The 22,366-nt window shown below is 50.7% G+C and overlaps 3 non-coding genes and 3 pseudogenes across 3 annotated transcripts; all 6 read right to left on the reverse strand.

Annotated features, from left to right (window-relative positions):
- Positions 1 to 2,104: 2,104 nt before the first annotated feature.
- On the reverse strand, positions 2,105 to 2,221 carry LOC115124580 (U5 spliceosomal RNA). Its single transcript, XR_003862822.1, has one exon. It is a non-coding gene; the product is annotated as a U5 spliceosomal RNA (small nuclear RNA).
- Positions 2,222 to 2,584: 363 nt separating this feature from the next.
- On the reverse strand, positions 2,585 to 2,751 carry LOC115124567 (U2 spliceosomal RNA; annotated as a pseudogene).
- A 9,338-nt stretch (positions 2,752 to 12,089) lies between these two features.
- LOC135573851 (U5 spliceosomal RNA) lies at positions 12,090 to 12,206 on the reverse strand. Its single transcript, XR_010464978.1, has one exon. It is a non-coding gene; the product is annotated as a U5 spliceosomal RNA (small nuclear RNA).
- Positions 12,207 to 12,578: 372 nt separating this feature from the next.
- Positions 12,579 to 12,756, reverse strand: LOC135573838 (U2 spliceosomal RNA; annotated as a pseudogene).
- Positions 12,757 to 18,639: 5,883 nt separating this feature from the next.
- On the reverse strand, positions 18,640 to 18,756 carry LOC135573852 (U5 spliceosomal RNA). The gene has a single exon (XR_010464979.1). It is a non-coding gene; the product is annotated as a U5 spliceosomal RNA (small nuclear RNA).
- Positions 18,757 to 19,167: 411 nt separating this feature from the next.
- LOC115125267 (U2 spliceosomal RNA) lies at positions 19,168 to 19,345 on the reverse strand (annotated as a pseudogene).
- Positions 19,346 to 22,366: the final 3,021 nt, after the last annotated feature.

Below are 22,366 nucleotides of genomic sequence, written 5' to 3' on the forward strand. Positions count from 1 at the left end.
AACCCACTCCTTCCAAAAAACTAAAAATCGCCCTCCTTTTAACAAAATCCCTTAATCCCCTTACATTTAAACTAAACAATTTAACAGAAATATTAATTATTAATTAAATATAACCCGTCTAAATAACTTAAAACCGCCCTTCTTTTAACCCTATCTCTCAACTCCCTTACATTTACACTAACAAAGGTAAATTTATCCATAATGAAAACATCAAAATACAACTACTAATAACAAAAAACAAAACAGGAGGCTCACCCGATGCTCCCCTGCTCCATCTCGTCCGACAGGGATGCAAAATTGCTCCCCTCGTCTGAAGAATACAGGTCCTCTACAGATGAGGCCCCCTGCTCGCACCCCACCAGAGACATCCTGTTTCCCCCCTCCTCTATGACACCCATTTCATCTATCCATGATCCTGGGAAAGGGTTAGGGTTGGGGGCGGAGGTTTCCGGCTCCCCTGAAACACCCTGCGACCCTCCATCCTCCGTAGGCAGAGATAGAGTGGAGGTCGTCATGTCCATCTCCACAAAGGGTAAAGGGAGAGATGCGTCCTGCGAGGACTGGGGGGTCACAGCAGCAGCGCTGTCCCCAGCCCCCATCACACGCTTGCCCGCCCCCTCCCCTACGTCCCCCACCTCACTCTTCCGCTTCTTCTTTTTCCCCACATAGGGACCCTGTTCAGGTTCCTGTGTCGCCCCCCCGACTGACGGTTCCTTCACACCGGAGTGTGAGGCCCACTCCCCTGCCCTTGACCCCAACACTGGAAGGTTTCCCACCATTTCAACAAGGGCCCCTAGCCCCTCCACTCCATCCAGTGATGATCCCATCTCCTCCATTCCACCCCCCGCCTTTTCCTCTGCCGGCTTCTGCATCGCTGGCGTCTCTAAAGGCACCTCCTTCCCGGCCCTGCCACCTGGACTGGGCGTTGGTGAGGTTGGTCTCTCCTGCTCCGTCCTCTCTGGGTCCTTCCTCTCCAGTTGCTCCCCCACAGAATCTCCTCCTTGCTTCCTTCCTGCCGCTGCCTCGGCATAAGACTGCCGACGGGACGGGCAGTCGCGGAACAGGTGCAGCCTACTTCCACACCCATGGCACTTCTTCGGCTCCCTACAGTCCTTTGCCTCATGCTCCCCCGATTTTCAGAAACGACATTTGCCCTTACTGCAGGCAGCCGTGACGTGCCCATACTCCCTACACTTCTTGCAAAAGGGGGGTTGACGGGTGTAGAACAGCATCCCCCTGTCTGAGCCCAGTGAAAAGACCGCCGGGGGATGGAGGAAGCCTTCGAACCCTTCTTTATCCGGCCTCAGCAGTACCTGGAACTGGCGGCGTCCATTCCAGAACCACAACGAGTCCTTCACGTACCTTGCCCCCGACGTCACATCGCAATACCGGCGCAGGAACGCTCCTATCGCACTGTCCGCCACATGCGGATTGTACATATGTACATTTATCGTCCTAAAGTTGGTCTTTGCCAGGCACGTTATTTCAGAAAATGACAAAGGCCTCTCCCCAGCCGCCGCTTTTGCTCTGTCCATCACCACATCGCACATTCCTTCTGTGTGAAGAGTCACGTCGTAAGCCTCTTCCATAGTGTTGCCTTGGAGACACATCACCTCTGGGATCTTCAGTTTCAGGGCCCCCATCAGCACAGTTCTCCCAAAAGTATCTCTTGGCATTTTTACTTCCTCGTCCTTCTTCCATGCAAACCGAATGGCGTTCTTCAGTCCGGCCCTCGGAACCGACCCTGTGCTCCCACTACCAGCCATATCTGTATGGCTGTAGTTTAATTTGTTTTAAGAAATTTTTAGCAAAATTCCACAAAAAATTCTTAGCGCCCACCGGCCTTCGACCTTCTGACTCAGCGGGCTTTGGGGCACCTCGGTACCAAGCTTGATCTGAGCCAAAAGGCCGAGAAGCGATAACCCACAAATGGAACCCTGCAACCGCCGGGCCCCCGGGGGTCTCGACAGAACTTAGCGGGTTGGCAAAAGCCGGCTCCTCCCTCCCCACCCACCGTTTCCCCGGCGACAGACAGGCAGGTGTTTTTTGGGAAAAATCACTATCCTGGCCCACCTCTGTCAATTTCTCTTGAAACAAGATAGCGGGCTCTGCAAGAAGCAAAGCCCCTCCAAAAATACGTTGAACTCGTAAGTGTTCCTCTCCACGGAAGTCTTTAGTAAAAGGCGAAAGGCTTGTGCGTAATGAAGAGAAAACAGAGTCTTATGCAAGTCAGAGGTCGGGGCCCGAGACACACTCTGTGCACTCTACGCCAGGTTCCCGCGGGTGCTCCCGGAACGCACTCTTCCAAGTTTTCGAGGGCTGTGGATAAAAAGGTCACAGACACAGAGACACAGCGACAGAGAGAGAGAGAGGGAGACAAACACACACACACACAATCCTGCCCCAATTTTTTTTTTAAATTTAATTTTTTTTTTTTTTTAAGTTAAATGGCGGGAAACGGGGGACCCCATTGAAGAGCGCTTCGCCTTTCTTTCAGTTTGAATGTTTCTTTCCTTCTCTTCTTCTGCTAGCTAGCTGTTTACATAGCTTTGTGAATGACTATTTTTCCTCGTCAACGGGAGAAAAGTGTTGCACCGTTCCCGGAGGTACTGCAATACCGGGTCGATGCGTGGAGCGGACGGAGCAAGCCCCATTTCCGACTCCCTGTTCGAAAAATCCATTTAATATGTAGTCCCCCGATGGGGGACGTATCAAATATTAAACTGATAAGAACAGATGATTCAAAGCTTTTATTCTAACTTTTCATACATTTACACGGTGAACATTTCACACTTCTTTTACCATGCCCATATCCAAACAAAACTTGTAACAAAAAACAACCCATCGTTTTTTTTAAAAACACTGAAAACCCTTTCTCTCTGGTAAGAGATAGGCAACCAATGCCCGCCCCCAAACTTTTCCAGGGGGCTGCTGCAAACCAACAAAAATCACAAGCCATCAATAAACATAAGCATTCCAAATCCCACAAAACCTACCATCCTACCTTCTAAACCCTACCTACCTGACAAGCCCCAACCCCCCTTTCCACCGCTCTAATGTGGCCCCACTTCCTCTCCTTATCCTCCCCCTCAAATCTCCCTCCACTCTCCTCACTATTCCCTCCACCCCAATGTCTGCCCCTGACTTAACCAGCCCCTGCCTGGCATCCCAGAGCCCTTTCTTAAAAAGACTGATAAGCAACCACAACAGAAAACGGTCCCTACCTACCCCCCTGCTCTCCCTACCCCTCTCTCCACCCTCGCCCATGTTAAAACAAAACCTCCCTTCACTCTCCCTAGCAAACCCTGAGCCCTGGCCCACACTACTCCTGCGAAAGGACAGTCCCAGTACATGTGGCGTATCGTCTCCTCCCCACCACAAGCTGGTCTCGGGCACTGGGGGGACCGTGCCAAGCTATGCCGGTACATGATGGATCGTACCGGCAGGCACTTGTGGAGACTTAACCAATATAGATCCCTAAGACGATTGTCTAGGCCCTGCGCCTGTATGGTCTCCCAGACCACAGCAGGGGTACCCACCACAGGGGGCGCACAAACGGTCCGTCTGACCTCCTCGTACAGGCGTCTGTGGTCCAAACCTACTCGGGCGACTTCAACCTCGGGATGTGCACGCAGCCACTTCGCCGCATGGCTGAAGTGCCACGGCAGCTGTTCGGCCCGAGGACCCGTGTTGGACCACACCATTATGCTTCTCGCCATTATGCTTCTCGCCTGGTACGAGAAGAACACCCGCAGGAAGTAACCGGAGGGATGAATCACCGGATTAGCGAGCTCATTCAACAAAAACTAAACAAAAATCGAGTCCAACTTGAGTGGGAAGTGTGGAACTCCCCTCCCACCCTCCCCGATGGTTGAGATCATGCGAGCCCTGGCGACATACTCGTACCTGCCCCCCCACATGAACTGAAACACGAGCCTTACTAGCCCCCTCATGCTCGCTGGCAATGGATAGATGTATGACAAGTACAGAAGGGAAGGCAGTCCATCCACCTTCAGGATCAGAACCTTGCCCAAGAAAGACAAGGATCTGGCCTTCCACATTGCCAGCTTCCTCTGAACCACAGCAACCCTCATGTTCCAGTTCAGTGTCGCGGAGCCGGAGGTCTCAAAGTGGACCCCAAGAATCCTCAGGGCCCCATTACAGAGAGATAGCCCTCCAGGCACGTCCGTCCTACCCTGCCATCTGCCGAAATACTTAACAGACGACTTGGCGAGGTTAAGGACCGTCCCCGACGCGCGGGTAAAGTCTCCAATTATGGCCAGAGACATTAGCAGGCACGATTTCTTGCACAAAAGCAAGGTGGTGTCATCGGCGTATTGTGTCACCTTAACACGCAAACCGCCGCTACCAGGGACCAGCAAGCCCTCCACCCCTGCGTCAGCCCTAATGGCAGCCGCCCAGGGCTCCATATAGAGCACGAAAAGGAGTGCCGAGAGCGGGCATCCCTGCCTAACCCCTGAGGAAAGGCTAAACACGTCGCCCAGATGGCTGTTTATGCTCACCCGGCACCCCGCTCCCACATACAAAATCTTGATCCACTCTATAAAGCGATCACTAAACCCTAACCTACCTAACAACCCTACTGACGCGATCAAAAGCATTGGCCTGATCAAGCGCTGCTACCATCAGAGGTAGACTTCTATCCTCAACCCAGGCGATGGAGTCCATTATCAGTTGGAGGTTCCACCTAATGGAACGGCCTTCCACACGTTTGATCCTCATGGACAACGGAGGGAAGGGCTGTGCGCACACGGTCTGCCATGACCTTAGCTAGTATCTTATAATCTACGCACAGCATGGTCAACGGCCGCCAGTTGCTAAGGTCGGCGGTGTGTCCCTTCTTGTAGAGGAGGGACAGCACGCCTACAGCCATTGACCTGCCCGGGACTCCAGTCTCGAGAACGGCCGTCAGGACTTCTAGGACCACTGGTCCAAGCATACCCCAAAACTTGAGGTAAAACTCAGCTGGCAGCCCATCCTTCCCTTTCCCCATCCTCTTGAGGGCACTCTCCACCTCCTCTAGTGTTATCGGGGCATCCATCGCCTTTCTAATGTCCTCCGGCACACGCCGGGACAAGTGTTCTAAGAACACGGTACCCTGTTCTTCTTCTACTACCCTCTCCTGGAAAAAACCCCGGAAATGGTCAGTTGCCACCCTGACCATCTGCTCCGGCTCCCTAACTACCCTACCCTGTCCATCCCTCACCCCATAAAAAACCTGTCTTACCTGCTTTTCCCTAACTGATTTAAAAAACACTGCAGAGCAGGTCTCATTCTGCGCACGCTGCAGGAAGGCATGGGCCTTCCGCTCATGCACCTCCCTGAGTTGAGCCTTGAGGCTGGTAGCACGCTCAACGTCCATCGAAGCACCGAGGTTGCCTGCCTCGTACTCGAGATCGAGTAAACGTTGGAGCTGCTCCACCTCCCTTCTCTCCTCTCTCCCCTTCCTCTTACAAAAACCAATAATATATACCCTAATTCTTACCTTAACTACCTCCCACCATTCCAAAACTCCTCCGCACATAGGCCGGAGACCCTCCAGCCCCCGAAAAAAAAACAGAGAAAGCATCGACAAAAGCCCGCTCCTCCAGGATGTCCCGGTCGAGCTTCCAGTACCCCCTACCGAAAAGGCAGACAGGCGCCTTGACCCGAAGGAGGACCCCGTCGTGATCTGAGAAAAACACAGGCAGCAGACGCCCAGACAAAAGCCCCAAGGATTTGGGTAGAAATACATAGTCCAGCCTCCGCACGACCCCCCGGGAGTTAAGCCACGTGGGACCCGCCAGCGCCGGAGTAGTGTTAAGGCCCCCATCCACCAATGGCCATAAGTCCGGTGATGGCCCCTACACTACCATCTCCCACCCCTCCTAAATCTACATTAAAATCCCCTCCCACTACCAAAACTCAGACTCTCTACCATCTCCCTTCTCTCTGGCACCGTCTGTGGCCCGTATACCCCTATAATCCTAAATCTAAAATCCCCTAACGCTATGTCCACCCCCAAAACCCTCCCCTGCATCGCAACGTACGTGCCCTCCACCCTCACCTCCCGTGTCCCAAACAAAATCCCAACCCCTGATGAGTGGACACCCCCACACTCCACACAGACTTCCCTTTTACCCACTCTTTTTTTTAAACTGCTCTACGTCCCCCCCATCCCTTAAATGTACCTCCTGCAAGAAACAAAAGGTAAAACATATGTTTGATAAACAACTAAAAACAACAGTTCTCTTTACAGTGTCCCTTAGACCCCAAACATTCATAGTCATTATTTGAATCTCCGCCATGGTTGCACACTTAAAACTAAAAGTCAACCAGGTGCATGGTTCAAGTACTCACTCTGGGTAAAGGTCCTCGTCGAAATTGGACGCTGGACCAGCCGCCTCCGAGGCCCCCCCAACTTTCCCACCTCCCATACCGCCCTCCTGAGAACCCCAAGATGCAGGTAAGGGGTTGGGGATGGGGGGTCCCGGCGTCCCAGAACTAGCCTGAGACACCCCATCCCCATCTGGCAGAAACAGCTTGTCCATCTTGTCCCTCTGGAAGAGCCGGAGAGATGGACCCCGTGAGGACAGGGGAGACGTACATCCATGGACAAGGGCTCGTGACCCCCTTCCTCTGAGGCCTCCCCATCCACTGCATCCCCCTTCTGAGAAGCCCAAGATGCAGGGAAGGGGTTGGGGTTGTGGATGGGGGGGTCCCGGCTTCCCAGAAAAAGCCTGAGACACCCCATCTCCATCGGGCATACACAGCGCAGAGGCCACCATATCTATGTCCATCGGGATTAGTGGGAGAGATGATACCCGCGGTGACCGGGGGGCCACATCTGTGGCACTGTCCCCAATCGCTCTCACGCCCCCACCCCTCCCAGCCCACTCTGGCCCTCTCCCAGCTCGAAGGAAAGCCTCTTCTTCTTTTTCTTCCTCCGGGCCTCACCCGAGTCCACAAACAGCCCTGACTCCTGCAGGGCCTGCTTGTCTGTGGTGGCGTCCCTCTTCATTTTTGGAGTGGCAGGTAAGGGTGAGATGGACCCCCATTCCGCCGTCCCCGTTTGTGGGACTTGGAGCTCCTCCACCAGCTCCCTCATTTCCCCCACTAGGGCCCCGAATGCCTCTTCATCTATATACACTTCGTCGAGAGATGAGCCCAACTCTCCCGTTGCTCCACCAACCTCTCCCTGCGGCCTACTGATGGATTGGGTACCCGTTGACATCTGGGTCTCCGGGACCACCTCCAACTCCACCAAGGCCCTCTCATACATAAGGGAAGATTTCGGCAGTACCTGTATGGTTAGTGAGAAAGTCCATATTGCAAATGTACGGTCCCTTACTAGACGTCCGAAATCGTTTGTAAAATTTGCGGACGGCGTCGGGGCCGGACCTACCAGGAAGTCATCAAATGAACTTTGTCTGACATTCGGTTTCCGTTTTACAAAAATAATAATATTTAGGTCATTTTTCCGCCGTCCCGGAAATTCCCACGAGGGCATAAGCAATCATATTGCTATTGGACAAAACATCACGATTCACGACGGGGCCTTATCTCGAAAACTGAAAATATTTAGAAGCCGAAACTCGGTGAGCGTAGGGGCGGCATAATGGGCAGTTGGCCCCGAACAAGATGGCGTCTAGGCCTCAACGGTTTTTGAGTTATGGCCATTTATCTGGGATTAAAGGTCCAAAATGAAAATAGAGAAATTATTTTTCCACTTCACGTCAAAGTCAAGGAGCCTCCAGTGTCAATAAAAAAAGAACCAGCCATTTATCTATCGTCATTTAAGAGAAATCGTACAACGACACCTAGGTGATGTTCACGGAAAGGTGTTTTTTTTTCAACGGTTACAGATCCAGTTGCAGGGTGTTCTTACGAATCTTTTTAAAGTGTGCTGCGGAGCTCTGCGAGATTTCTGTGATTTTCTATGATTTTCTGAAATAACACACACTCACTAAACCCTCCGTAAATAACTCAGTTCTTAACGTAAATACTTCAAACTCAGGATTCTGTAAAGGCATACCCAAATCATGATATGAGTTTATTTATAGCTTCCTGTGCCAACCGGAAGTGCCTTAAATGGTGTCACAGTGGCAGTTTCCAAGGGTTAAAAGGTCAGATATTTTCAAAACTTCATATGTGTGATTAGGCAACCCCCATAAACTGTAAGTCAGTCATTTCTCCCAACAGATGTCAAAGAAAAGCTCTCTCTCACACACACACACAGAAACACAAACACAGCAAGGATGGAGTGACAAAGTGCGGTGCTTAAAGACACACAAAGCCTAAAAAGTGGGTTTGGTGTCAATTGGTATCAGTTTGGTGTCAGAATGACATCTAATTGACTGATGGACACTGACTTGCTAGTTGACTTTTGTACATTAGCAATATGTTTAAACGGAGAGGGACCATCACCAAAATGGCATTCTGAAATCAACACAAAAAATGGCATCACCATAGTCTCCAGACTGTGCCGAGTTCAACGAGACGCCCCGCTTGACCGTAGCTCGCTCTGAGTGCAGTGACCTTGAAAAAAAAGCAGAACCAAAATGAAGCCTAGCCCTCAATGTCATTTGCTTTTGGGTGACAGTGAGAGAACCTTTAGGGTGAGAAGCACAATTCGACCTCAGGTACGTTCCTAAGGTCCTTCCGATCCGTGCAAGCCTAACCTTGACCGTGTGGCATTAACCCTTAATAGTTAAAAGGTGTTTACTTCAAACAGTTTGCATTGACTTGTCTCCCCATAGGAATACATTGCCTGCACCCCTAAATTCAACCTGAAGCCTATATGGGTTATGAATGCCGTATGAACCTGTCTTTTGTAACAGTCCATCAGGCCAGTATGAGGTCTACCTGTGTTGATTCTGAGCTTCCTGGATCAACCGGAAGTGGTTAAAATCACCCTAAAAGTGTTTTTCCATACCCTGCCTGCAGTTTGATAGACATAGTGCATTCAACCCTGTGTAAATCAGTCAGTTCTTAACGTAAAGACTTTGTCAAAGAAAAGCTCTCTCTCACACACACACACAGAAACACAAACACAGCAAGGATGGAGTGACAAAGTGCGGTGCTTAAAGACACACAAAGCCTAAAAAGTGGGTTTGGTGTCAATTGGTATCAGTTTGTTGTCAGAATGATATCTAATTGACTGATGGACGGTGACTTGCTGGTGACTCTTGTCCATTTGCAATATGTTTAAACAGTGAGGTACCATCACCAAAAGTGACATTCTGAAATCAACCCTAACGAGCCATTGAGATGAACCAGAATCACTGCCCAGCCATCCTGTGTTCATCAGACCAGTCAATTTTGCATTTTTGAGCATGTCAAATTTCATATGGTAAATGCCCATTGAAACATATTGCAAATGCACGTGCACTTGCAATATGATTCTATAGTGAAAAAACATCACCTAATGGACATGTTAAAATCACCCTAAAGTGTTTTTCCATACCCTGCCTCAGTTTGATAGACTGGCAAAATCAACACAACGAGTGATGGAAATGTACAACTATCACTGCTCGGCCATCCTGTGTTCATCAGACCAGTCAATTTTGCATTCCTGCAGGATTTTTATAGCATGACAAAATCGTGATGGTACATGCCCATTGAACCATATTGCAAATGCACAGTGACTTTGCAAAAGTGAGAAAACATAAACAAATGGACATGATGAAATCAACACAACGAGTGATGGAAAGGTACAACTATCACTGCTCGGCCATCCTGTGTTCATCAGACCAGTCAATTTAACATTTTTGAGCATGTCAAATTTCATATGGTAATTGTCCATTGAACCATATTGCAAATGCACGTGCACTTGCAATATGATTCTATAGTGAAAAAAAATCACCTAATGGACATGATGAAATCAACACAACGAGTGATGGAAATGTACAACTATCACTGCTCGGCCATCCTGTGTTCATCAGACCAGTCAATTTTGCATTTTTCATATGGCATTTGGCCCCAAAAAAAGTGAATTTTGACTTTGACTTCCTATGAAATCATATTGTAAATGGACAAATCATATTCCTTATGCACAAGTAAAAAGAAAAATATATATATATGATATTAAAATACAACTAAAGTATGTTGATACAGTTCTTATACGTGTGTAATTAACACAAAATTTGAAAGAATTTTGAAAAACGGTCCAGAAAGCACTTTTTAAGGGTGTGTGAAGTTTTTTACAAAATTTTGACATTTTTGACTTTTGACTTTTGACTTCCTATGAAATCATATTGAAATTGGACAAAACATATTACTTATGCGCATGTAAAAAAAAAAATAAAAAAAATTATGATAATAAAATTGGACAAAAGTATATTCATACAGTTCTTACACATGTGTAATTGACAAAAAAATCGAAAGAATTTCGAAAAACGGTCCAGAAAGCACTTTTTTAAGGGGTGATAAGTTTTTTACAAAAAATTTATTTTTTCAAAATTTTGCTTTTGGACGTTGACTTGGCATGTAAAAAAATAAATAAAAATTATGATAATAAATTGGACAAAAGTATATTCATACAGTTCTTACACATGTGTAATTGACATCGAAAAAGAAAAAGCACCAGTCAATATGAAAAACCAATATGAAAAATTCATTTTTCACGGTGGAGCGGATTCGCCACCTGTTGAATTTTTAAAGTGTTACAACTGGCAATAGCCATATGGCATTTGCAATATGCTTTGCATGAATCAACGCCGAATTGGGTGGTATTGGACAATGTGTATATGGTTTGGCCACTGCCAATAACTTGCCATTCATTTTTGTCCAATACAGGGGGGTCTTCCCTTACCTCCAAAACGACTTTGCCTCCGACATTTGGGGCGGTCAAGGACCTGGCTTGCTCCTCCAGTTCCCCACTCACCATCTTTCTTGCTGCCTCTTCTGGCCTGTGACCTAGGTACCCTTCTCCAGGCCTCCCCTTCTCCTCCGCCTTTTCTTCCGTCTATTCTTCCCCCAGCAGCCGCTGCCGCATATGTTTGTTGCCTCGCCGGGCACTCGCGAAACAGGTGCTGTTTACTGCCACATCCATGACATTCTTTTGGTGCCGTACAATTTTTGGTTATGTTCCTCCGACATGCAAAGCCTGCATTTTACCAGCCCACATGAGGCTGTTCCATGCCGTACTCCCTGCATTTCCTGCAGAAAGGTGGCTGACGTGCATAGAACAGCATGCCTCTATCCGCCCCTACTGTAAAGACCACAGGGGGATGCAAAAAGCCCTCAAACCCACCCGGATCTTCCCTTAGGAGCACCTGGAATTGGCGGCGGCCATTCCAGAAGCCCAGCGAGTCCTTTACGTACCTGGCTCCCGATGTTACATCGCAGTAGCAACTCAAAAAAGGCCGCCACCGTCATATCCGTCACGTGTGGATTATACATATGTATATTGACTGTTCTGAAATTCCTTCTTGCCAGGCACACGATGTTGAAAAAGGACAAAGGTCTTTCCCCCTTTGCCTCCTTTACCTTCTCCATTACTCCATCACTCTTACTTTCAGTGTAGAAAGTTACATCGTACGCTTCTCCCATTAAGTTCCCCTGCAGGCACATCACATCTGGGACCTTCAGAGATAGCGCCCCCATCAACACGGTCCTGGCGAAGGTGTCCCTCGGCATCCTTACTTCTCCTTCTTGCTTCCATGCGAACCTTATCGTGTTCTTTAATCCGGCCCTCGGAACCGACCCGGTGTTCCCACTACCCGCCATATCTTTATGGCTGTAGTCAAATTTGTTTTAAGAAATTTTTGGGAAAAATTCCAGAAACTCTCAACGCCCTCAGTCCTTCGACCTTCTGGCTCAGCGGGCTCTGGGGCACCACAGTACCAAGCATGATCTGAGCCAAAAGGTAGAGAAGCGATAACCCACAAATGGAACCCTGCAACCGCCGGGCGCCCGGGGGTCTCGACAGAACTTAGCGGGTTGGCAAAAGCCGGCTCCTCCCTACCCATCCACCCACCGTTTCCCCGGCGACAGACAGGCAGGTGTTTTTGGGAAAAAGTCGCTAATGTGTCTTTAAGTCACTATCCTGGCCCACCTCTGTCAATTTCTCTTGAAACAAGATAGCGGGCTCTGCAAGAAGCAAAGCCCCTCCAAAAATACATTGAACTCGTAAGTGTTCCTCTCCACGGAAGTCTTTAGTAAAAGGCGAAAGGCTTGTGCGTAATGAAGAGAAACCAGAGTCGTATGGAAGTCAGAGGTCGGGGCCCGAGACACACTCTGTGCACTCTATGCCGGGTGCCCGCGGGTGCTCCCGGAACCCACTCTTCCTTCAAGTTTTTGAGGGCTGTGGATAAAAAGGTCACAGACACAGAGACACAGAGAGAGAGAGAGAGACAAACACACACAAACAAACACACACACACACACACACACACAATCCTGGCCCAATTTTAATTTTTTTTTTTTTTTAAATGTTAAATGGCGGGAAACGGGGGACCCCATTGAAGAGCGCTTCGCCTTTCTTTCAGTTTGAATGTTTCTTTCCTTCTCTTCTTCTGCTAGCTAGCTGTTTACATAGCTTTGTGAATTACTATTTTTCCTTGACAACGGGAGAAAAGTGTTGCACCGTTCCCGGAGGTACTGCAATACCGGGTCGATGCGTGGAGCGGACGGAGCAAGCCCCATTTCCGACTCCCTGTTCGAAAAATCCATTTAATATGTAGTCCCCCGATGGGGGACGTATCAGATATTAAACTGATAAGAACAGATTTTTTATTTTTTTGAAAAATTAATTTATTACGTTCAATACCATTCATTCTTTACAAAAACATATTTCTCATTCAAAATCAAACAATGGTATTTTTACAAACAACCCCAAAACAAAAACCTCAGGGGAGCATCTTCCCTCCCCCTCATCCTACAAAAGACCTTTCCCTATCATACTCTATCCTCTTACTAATCTAAATCACACCCAGCCCTAAACCCCCCTTCCACCTCTCCCGGGCAGCATGCTGCCCCCACTTCCTCTCCTCCCTCTTCATCCTCCCTCTCAAATCTCCTTCCACCCTCCTCACTATTCCTTCCACTCCCCTATCTCTCCCTGTCTTGACAAAGTTCTGCCTGGCTTCCCAAAGCCCCTGTTTAAAGAGACTTATGAGAAGCCAGAGCAGAAACCTATCCCTAGCCGTACCTCTCGCTCTCCCTACACCTCTCTCTAACCTTGCCCACGTTAACACAAAATCACCTCTTACCAATCCCAACAACACCCGTGCCCTAGCCCATACTACTCCGGCAAAGGCACAGTCCCAAAAAACATGACGCACAGTCTCCTCCCTGCCACAAGTGGATCTTGGACAGGTGGGGGATCGCGCCAAGCTATGCCGGTACATGATGGATCGTACCGGCAAGCACTTGTGGAGGCTCAACCAATTCAGGTCCTTGAGCCTGTTGTCCAGGCCCCGCGCCTGCACTCCCTCCCAGACCACTTCCGAGATGCCCGCTACAGGCGCAGGACTCCCTGCCTGCCTGACCTCCTCGTACAGGTGTCTGTGGTCTAAACCTACTCGGGCAACTTCAACCTCGGGGTGCGCACGCAGCCACTTGGCCGCATGACCAAAGTGCCACGGCAGCTGTTCCGCCCGAGGACCCGTGTTAGACCACACCATTACGCTTCTCGCCTGATACGAGAAGAACACCCGCAGGAGGTATCCGGACGGGTGTATCACTGGATGAGCAAGCTCCGTCAACAAGAACGAAACAAAAATTGCATCCAGTTTGAGGGGGAAATGTGGTATCCCCCTACCTCCCTCCCCGATGGGACAGAGCATGCGAGCCCTGGCGACCCACTCGTACCTGCCACCCCACATGAACTGAAACACGAGCCTCACTAGAGGCCTCCTCAGACAAGCAGGCAATGGGTAGATGTACGCCAAGTACAAAAGAGATGGCAATACATCCACCTTTAGGACCAGGACCTTGCCCATAAACGACAAAGACCTAGCCTTCCACATTGCCAGCTTCCTCTGTACCACTGCGATACCCATGTTCCAGTTCAGCGTCGCTGAGCCAGAGGTCTCAAAATGGACCCCGAGAATCCTCAGGGCCCCCTCACAGAGAGATAACCCCCCGGGCACATCCGTCCTGCCGCGCCATCTTCCGAAAAATTTAACGGAAGACTTTGCGTGGTTCAGAACCGCTCCCGACGCTCGGGTGAAGTCCCCAATAATGGCAAGGGACCTTGTCAGGCACGAGTCCTTGCAAAGCAGCAAGGAAGTGTCATCGGCGTACTGCGTCAACTTGACGCGCAAACCACCGCTTCCAGGGATCAACAAGCCCTCCACCCCTGTGTCTGCCCTAATGGCAGCCCCCAGAGGCTCCATGTACAGAACGAAGAGGAGAGCCGAGAGTGGGCATCCCTGCCTGACCCCAGACGAGAGGTCAAAAACGTCACCTAAGTGACTGTTCACACTTACTCGGCACCCCGCTCCGACATACAAAGTACGGATCCATCCTATGTACTTCTCCCCTAATCCTAACCTACCTAATACCCTGAATAGAAAAGATCTATTCACGCGATCAAAGGCTTTCGCCTGATCTAGCGCTGCTACCATTAAAGGCAGCCCTCTATCTTCAACCCAGGCGATGGAGTCCCTGATTAACTGAAGGTTCCATCGAATAGAGCGGCCCTCTACCCCGCACGTCTGGTCCTCATGGACGACGTAGGGAAGGGCTGTGCGCAAACGGTCCGCCAGGACCTTTGCAAGCAACTTGTAATCAACACACAGCATGGTCAATGGCCGCCAGTTGCCAAGGTCTGTTGCTTCCCCCTTCTTGTACAGAAGTGACAGCACTCCAACAGCCATTGATCCCCCTGGGACCCCCGTCTCAAGGATGGCCTTCAAGACTTCGAGGACCACTGGTCCAAGTATACCCCAAAACTTGAGGTAAAACTCAGCCGGCAGCCCATCCATCCCAGGCACCTTCCCTTTACCCATCCTCCTAAGAGCGCTCTCAACCTCCTCTAGTGAGATCTGGGCCTCCATCACGTCTCTAATGTCCTCCGGCAAACGCCGGGACAAGTGTTCTAGAAACACGTTTCCCTGCTCTACATCTATCTCCCTTTCCTTAAATAAACCTTGGAAATGCTCAGTTGTCACCCTGACCATCTCCTCTGGTTTACTTACTACACTACCATCCTCTTTTCTAACGCCAATCATTACCTTTCTACTCTGCCTTGCCCTAACCGACTTAAAGAACATAGCGGAACAAGTCTCATTATGTTCTAGAAAGCCACTATGCGCACGCTCCAGGAAAGCTCGAGCTTTCTGCTCCTGCAGCTCCCTGAGCTGCGCCTTTAGGGCTGCTGATCTCTCCCAGTCAATTGACCCGCCGAGGTTGCCTGCCTCGTACTCAAGTTCAATTAACCTTTGGAGATGATCAACCTCCCTCCTTTCCTCCCTCTTTTTCCTTTTACAATACCCTATTATAAAAGCCCTAATCCTCACTTTCACTAAATCCCACCACTCTAACACCCCCTCGCACATAGACCGAAGGCCTTCAAGCCTTCGAAAGAAACAAAAAAATGTGTCGACGAAAGCCTGCTCCTCCAGTACAACCCGGTCTAACTTCCAGTACCCCCTACCGAAGAGGCAGACTGGCGACCCCACCTGCAGGAACACCCCGTCGTGATCCGAGAAGAAAACAGGCACCAGTCGCCCAGACAACTGACCCAAAGACCTGGATAGAAAAACGTAGTCGAGCCTCCGCGCAACCCCCCTGGAGTTGCGCCATGTAGGACCGACCATTGCCGGAGTAGTGTGCAGTCCGCCATCAACCAGACCATGGCAAGCCATTAGCCCGGTGATGGCACCTGCACTACTATCACCACCTACCCCTAAATCTATATTAAAATCCCCTCCTATCACCAAGTGCCTGTTTGTAACACACAGGGGCGCCAGACAGTCCACCATCTCCCTCCTGTCTGCCGCCACCTGTGGCCCATACACCCCAATTAATCTATACCTAGCTTCTCTACACACTACATCTATCCCCAATACTCTACCCTGCATTATGACAAATGTGCTCTCTACCTTAACCTGTCTATTCCCACACAAAATTCCTACTCCTGTTGAGTGCACCCCTCCTATGCCCCAAAAGGATTCCCCCTTATCCCACTCTCTCCTAAATCTAACCACATCCCCACCATCCCTCAGGTGAACCTCCTGTAAAAAACAGAAATCAAAACCCACCCCTTCTAGAAAACTAAAAACCGCCCTCCTTTTAACAAAATCCCTCAACCCTCTAACATTTAAACTAAAAAAAGAAACAGAATTATTCATTTAATCTATAATACCTCTCAAAACCCAAAACCCAAAGAAAAAACAGGAGACTCACCCGATGCTCCCCTGTTCCATCCCCACCGGCAGGGACGTCCCTCCTCCTCCTGACGCCCCCCCGTCCTCCTCCATCTCTTGAACCCAGGATGCAGGCATGGTGTTGGGTATTGGAGTGCTCTGCATCCTGGGCTCTCCACCAACACTCTCCCCATAGGCTGCCTGGCTGAGAATAGGGGACCCCATCTCCTCAAACAGGAGCAGGGATCCCCCCTCAGCCAAACAGCCCGGGTCCTCAACCTGGCTTTCACCCCCCACCAGCAGATCCGGGGCCGAGGAGAAGAGCGAAGCCAAACTCATTCTCCTCAACCCCATTCTTTTAGCCCCCCCCCCCCTCCCTCCTCCCTAACTGCCGGGTCCTGCTTCCTCTTCTTCTTCTCCTTCTTCCCCTTCTTCTCCTTCTCCTTTTTGGTGTAGGAGGTAGCGGGGAGACACCACCCCTCTTCTCCGCTAACCCCTCCACCATCTCCCTCAACTCCTCTATCCCCAAATCGCTATCTCCCCACCCCCCCCTCCTCCCCAGGTCCCCAGTCACCCCCTCCCCCCACCGCCCCAGTCACCCCCTCCCCCCACAGGTCCTGCCTCATGCACCCCCCCACAGATTCTGCCACAAGCACCCCTCCCCCCACAGGTCCTGCCACAGGCACCTCCCCCCACAGGTCCTGCCACAGGCACCCCTCCCCCCACAGGTCCTGCCACAGGCACCCCCACCCCTCCCACAGGTCCTGCCACAGGCACCCCCTCCCCCCACAGGTCCTGCCACAGGCACCCCTCCCCCCAGGTCCTGCCACAGAGCACCCCCACCCCTCCCACAGGTCCTGCCACAGACACCCCCCCCCCCTCCCCCGACACCCCTCCCCCACCATTCCTCCCCGTTCTTCCACTCCCTTTTCTTCTTTCTTCTTTTCCTCTCCTCTTTTTCTTTCTTCCGCCGTTGCTCTTTTCTCCTCCTCTTTCTTTTTGCCCTCCGGGCCGGGTCCTGATGCCTTAAAAGGCCTTCCGTCCCCCCCTCTTCTTCCCCCATCCCCCGCTCCTGCTCCCCCTCCGGCTGCAGACGCGTATGACCTCTGGCGAGCCGGGCACTCACGCCACAGGTGCTGCGTGGATCCACACCCGTGGCAGGCCTTCGGCTCGCCGCAATCCCTGGCCTCGTGCCCCCCAGATCCACAAAATCTGCACTTCCTAGTGCTGCACGAGGCCAGGATGTGTCCATAGGCCATACAGCGCCTGCAGAACGGGGGCTGACGCGCATAATACAATGTCCCCCTGTCAGCCCCCAGGGAGAACATTGCCGGGGGATGGAGGTACCCTCCCAGTCCTTTTGCATCTTCTCTTAAGAGCACTTGGAAAGCTCTTCTCCCGGTCCAAAATCCCAACGAGTCCTTTAGGGGCCTTCCTGAGGAGACATTATCCATATATCTCCCCAGAAAGGCCCTCACCTCTTCATCTGTAACGTAGGGGTTGTACATGTTCACAGTTACGACTCTGAAGTTATTCTTCGCCAAACTTTTTGTCTCGTAATTGCACATCGGTCTTTTGTCTTCCACTTCTTTCACCTTCTTAAGGATTTCATCATGTTTCGACTCCGTGTAAAAAGCGACGTCATAAACTCCCTCCAATGCATTGCCTTGGAGGCAAAAGACATCCTTTACCGTCAGTTTTAGCACCCCAATCAAAATGGATCTTCCAAAGACTTCACGTCCAAAAGGCTCCATCCCTTTCTCCTTCCATGTGAACCTTAGAGTATTTGCCAGCCCTACTCCTGGGACTGACCTATTTGTTGAATTATGCGCCATCTCCGCAAGGACGATGACGCACTCAACCCCTCTCTAAACACTTTCTCTTCCAAAAATAAGGGAAGAAGAATAAGCAAAACAAAAAAAAAAAATAAAATAAATTTTAGCAAAGGCCAAAAACAACAACGACGACGACGACCTAAACCCAATAGACGTCTTAATACCAAGACTTTTACCGCTCTCCTGGGACGACCTTCTGGCTAGGCGAGCTGTGGGACACCTGGGTGTCAAGCTTGATCCTAGCCAAAAGGCCGAGAAGCGATAACCCACAAATGGAACCCTGCAACCGCCGGGCCCCCGGGGGCCTCGACAGAACTTAGCGGGTTGGCAAAAGCCGGCTCCTCCCTACCTACCCACCCTACCTACCCACCTTTTTCCCCAGCGACAGACAGACAGACAGGCAGGTGTTTTTTGGAAAAAGTCGCTAATGTGTCTTTACCTCACTATCCTGGCCCACTTCTGTCAATTTCTCTTGAAACAAGATAGCGGGCTCTGCAAGAAGCAAAGCACCTCCAAAAATATGTTGAACTCGTAAGTATTCCTCTCCACGGAAGTCTTTAGTAAAAGGCGAAAGGCTTGTGCGTAATGAAGAGAAACCAGAGTCGTATGCAAGTCAGAGGTCGGGGCCCGAGACGCCCTCTGTGCACTCTAGGCCGGGTGCCCGCGGGTGCTTGCTCCCGCCCGGAACCCACTCTTCCAAGTTTTCGAGGGCTGTGGATAAAGAGAAGGTCAGAGACAGAGACACAGCAGAGACACACAGAGAGAGAGAGAGAGAGAGAGAGAGAGAGAGAGAGAGAGAGAGACACACACACACACACACACAATCCTGGCCCAATTTTTTTTTTTTTTTTTTTTTTTTACGAAAATGGCGGGAAACGGGGACCCCATTGAAGAGCGCTTCGCCTTTCTTTCAGTTACAATGTTTCTTTCCTTCTCTTCTTATGCTAGCTAGCTAGCTAGCTGTTTACATTGCTTTGTGAATGAGTAAGTCGTTTTTTTCCTTGACAACGGGAGAAAAGTGTTGCACCGTTCCCGGAGGTACTGCAATACCGGGTCGATGCGTGGAGCGGACGGAGCAAGCCCCATTTCCGACTCCCTGTTCGAAAAATCCATTTAATATGTAGTCCCCCGATGGGGGACGTATCAGATATTAAACTGATAAGAACAGATTTTTTTTTTTTTTTGAAAAATAATTTATTACAATCAATGCCCTTCATTAATACAAACCAAATCATAGTTTTCAATCAAAACCAAATAATGGCATTTCTTTAACACTTATAACCAAAAACCAAAAACTCAGGGGAGCATCATCCCTCCCCGTCATACCTAACCAATACCTTTCCCTCTCTCCCCATCCCTAATCTATCCCCTTATAAATCTCCTCTAACACTCCCAGCCCTAAACCCCCTTCCACCTCTCCCGTGCCGCATGCTGCCCCCACTTTCTCTCCTCCCTCTTCATCCTCCCCCTCACATCACCTTCCACCCTCCTCACTATCCCTTCCACCCCCCAATCTTTCCCTGCCTTTACCAATTCCTGCCTGGCTTCCCACAGCCCCCGTTTAAAGAGGCTCATGAGAAGCCAGAGCAGAAACCTGTCCCTATCTGTTCCCTTCGCTCTCCCTACGCCTCTCTCTAACCTAGCCCACGTCAGCAAAAAATCGCTCCTAACCAAACCTAGCAGCACCCGTGCCCTAGCCCAGACTAGTCCGGCAAAGGCACAGTCCCAGAAGGCATGGCGCACAGTCTCCTCCCTGCCACAAGCAGATCTTGGACAGGTGGGGGATCGCGACAAACTATGCCGGTACATAATGGCACGTACCGGCAAGCACTTATGGAGGCCCAACCAATTCAGGTCCTTGAGCCTGTTGTCCAGGCCCCGCGCCTGCACTCCCTCCCAGACCACTGACGAGATGCCCGCTACAGGCGCAGGACTCCCTGCCTGCCTGACCTCTTCGTACAGGTGCCTGTGGTCTAAACCTACTCGGGCAACTTCAACCTCGGGGTGCGCACGCAGCCACTTGGCCGCATGGCCAAAGTGCCACGGCAGCTGTTCCGCCCGAGGACCCGTGTTAGACCACACCATTACGCTTCTCGCTTGGTACGAGAAGAACACCCGCAGGAGGTAACCGGACGGGTGTATCACTGGATGAGCCAGTTCTGTCAACACAAAAGACACAAAAATTGTGTCCAGCTTGAGGGGGATGTTAGGTACCCCCCTACCTCCCTCCCCGATGGGACAGAGCATGCGCGCCCTGGCGACCCACTCGTACCTGCCACCCCACATGAACTGAAACACGAGCCTCACTAGAGGCCTCCTCAGACAAGCCGGCAATGGGTAGATGTATGCCAAATACAAAAGAGATGGCAATACATCCACCTTTAGGACCAGGACCTTACCTATAAAAGACAAAGACCTAGCCTTCCACATTGCTAGCTTCTTCTGTACCACTGCAATACCCATGTTCCAGTTCAGCGTCGCTGAGCCGGAGGTCTCAAAATGAACCCCGAGAATCCTCAGGGCCCCTTCACAGAGAGATAACCCCCCGGGCACATCCGTCCTACCGCGCCATCTTCCGAAAAACTTAACGGAAGACTTTGCGTGATTCAGAACCGCCCCCGACGCTAGAGTGAAATCCCCAATAATGGCAAGGGACCTAGTCAGGCACGAGTCCTTACATAACAGCAAGGAAGTGTCGTCGGCGTACTGCGTCATCTTAACACGCAGCCCACCGCTCCCAGGGATCAACAAGCCCTCCACCCCTGTGTCTGCCCTAATGGCAGCCCCCAGAGGCTCCATGTACAGGACAAAGAGGAGTGCCGAGAGTGGGCATCCCTGCCTGACCCCAGACGAGAGGTCAAAAACGTCACCTAAGTGACTATTTACACTAACTCGACACCCCGCTCCGACATATAATGTACGGATCCATCCTATGAACTTCTCCCCAAAACCTAATCTACCTAACACCCTGAATAGAAAAGATCTATTCACGCGATCAAAGGCTTTCGCCTGATCTAGCGCTGCTACCATTAAAGGCAGCCCTCTATCTTCAACCCAGGCGATGGAGTCCCTGATCAACTGTAGGTTCCATCTTATAGAGCGGCCCTCTACCCCCCCCGCACGTCTGATCCTCATGGACGACGTAGGGAAGGGCTGTGCGCAACCGGTCTGCTAAAACCTTTGCAAGAATCTTGTAATCTACGCACAGCATGGTCAACGGCCGCCAGTTGCCAAGGTCAGTTGCTTCCCCCTTCTTATAAAGAAGTGACAGCACACCGACAGCCATTGATCCCCCGGGACCCCCGTCTCAAGGATGGCCTTCAAGACTTCGAGGACCACCGGTCCAAGTATACCCCAAAACTTGAGGTAAAACTCAGCCGGCAGCCCATCCATCCCAGGCACCTTCCCTTTACCCATCCTCCTAAGAGCGCTCTCAACCTCTTCTAGTGAGATCTGGGCCTCCATCACGTCTCTAATGTCCTCCGGCAAACGCCGGGACAAGTGTTCTAGAAACACGTTTCCCTGCTCTACGTCTATCTCCCTTTCCTTAAATAAACCTCGGAAATGATCAGTTGTCACCCTGACCATCTCCTCTGGTTTACTTACTACACTACCATTTTCTTTTCTAACGCCAAGCATTACCTTTCTACTCTGCCTTGCCCTAACCGACTTAAAGAACATAGCGGAACAAGTCTCATTATGCTCTAGAAAGCCACTATGCGCACGCTCCAGGAAAGCTCGAGCTTTCTGCTCCTGCAGCTCCCTGAGCTGCGCCTTTAGGGCTGCTGATCTCTCCCAGTCAATTGACCCGCCGAGGTTGCCTGCCTCGTACTCAAGTTCAATTAACCTTTGGAGATGATCCACCTCCCTCCTTTCCTCCCTTTTTTCCTTTCTACAATATCCTATTATAAAAGCCCTTATCCTCACCTTAACTAAATCCCACCACTCTAACACCCCCTCGCACATAGACCGGAGGCCGTCAAGCCTTCGAAAGAAACAAAAAAATGCGTCAACGAAAGCCTGCTCCTCCAGTACAACCCGGTCTAACTTCCAGTACCCCCTACCGAAGAGGCAGACTGGCGACCCCACCTGCAGGAACACCCCGTCGTGATCCGAGAAGAAAACAGGCACCAGTCGCCCAGACAACTGACCCAAAGACCTGGATAGAAAAACGTAGTCGAGCCTCCGCGCAACCCCCCTGGAGTTGCGCCATGT

Source organism: Oncorhynchus nerka, linkage group LG10 (genome assembly GCF_034236695.1).
Source record: "Oncorhynchus nerka isolate Pitt River linkage group LG10, Oner_Uvic_2.0, whole genome shotgun sequence".
In the NCBI taxonomy this organism is placed as follows: Eukaryota; Metazoa; Chordata; class Actinopteri; order Salmoniformes; family Salmonidae; genus Oncorhynchus; species Oncorhynchus nerka.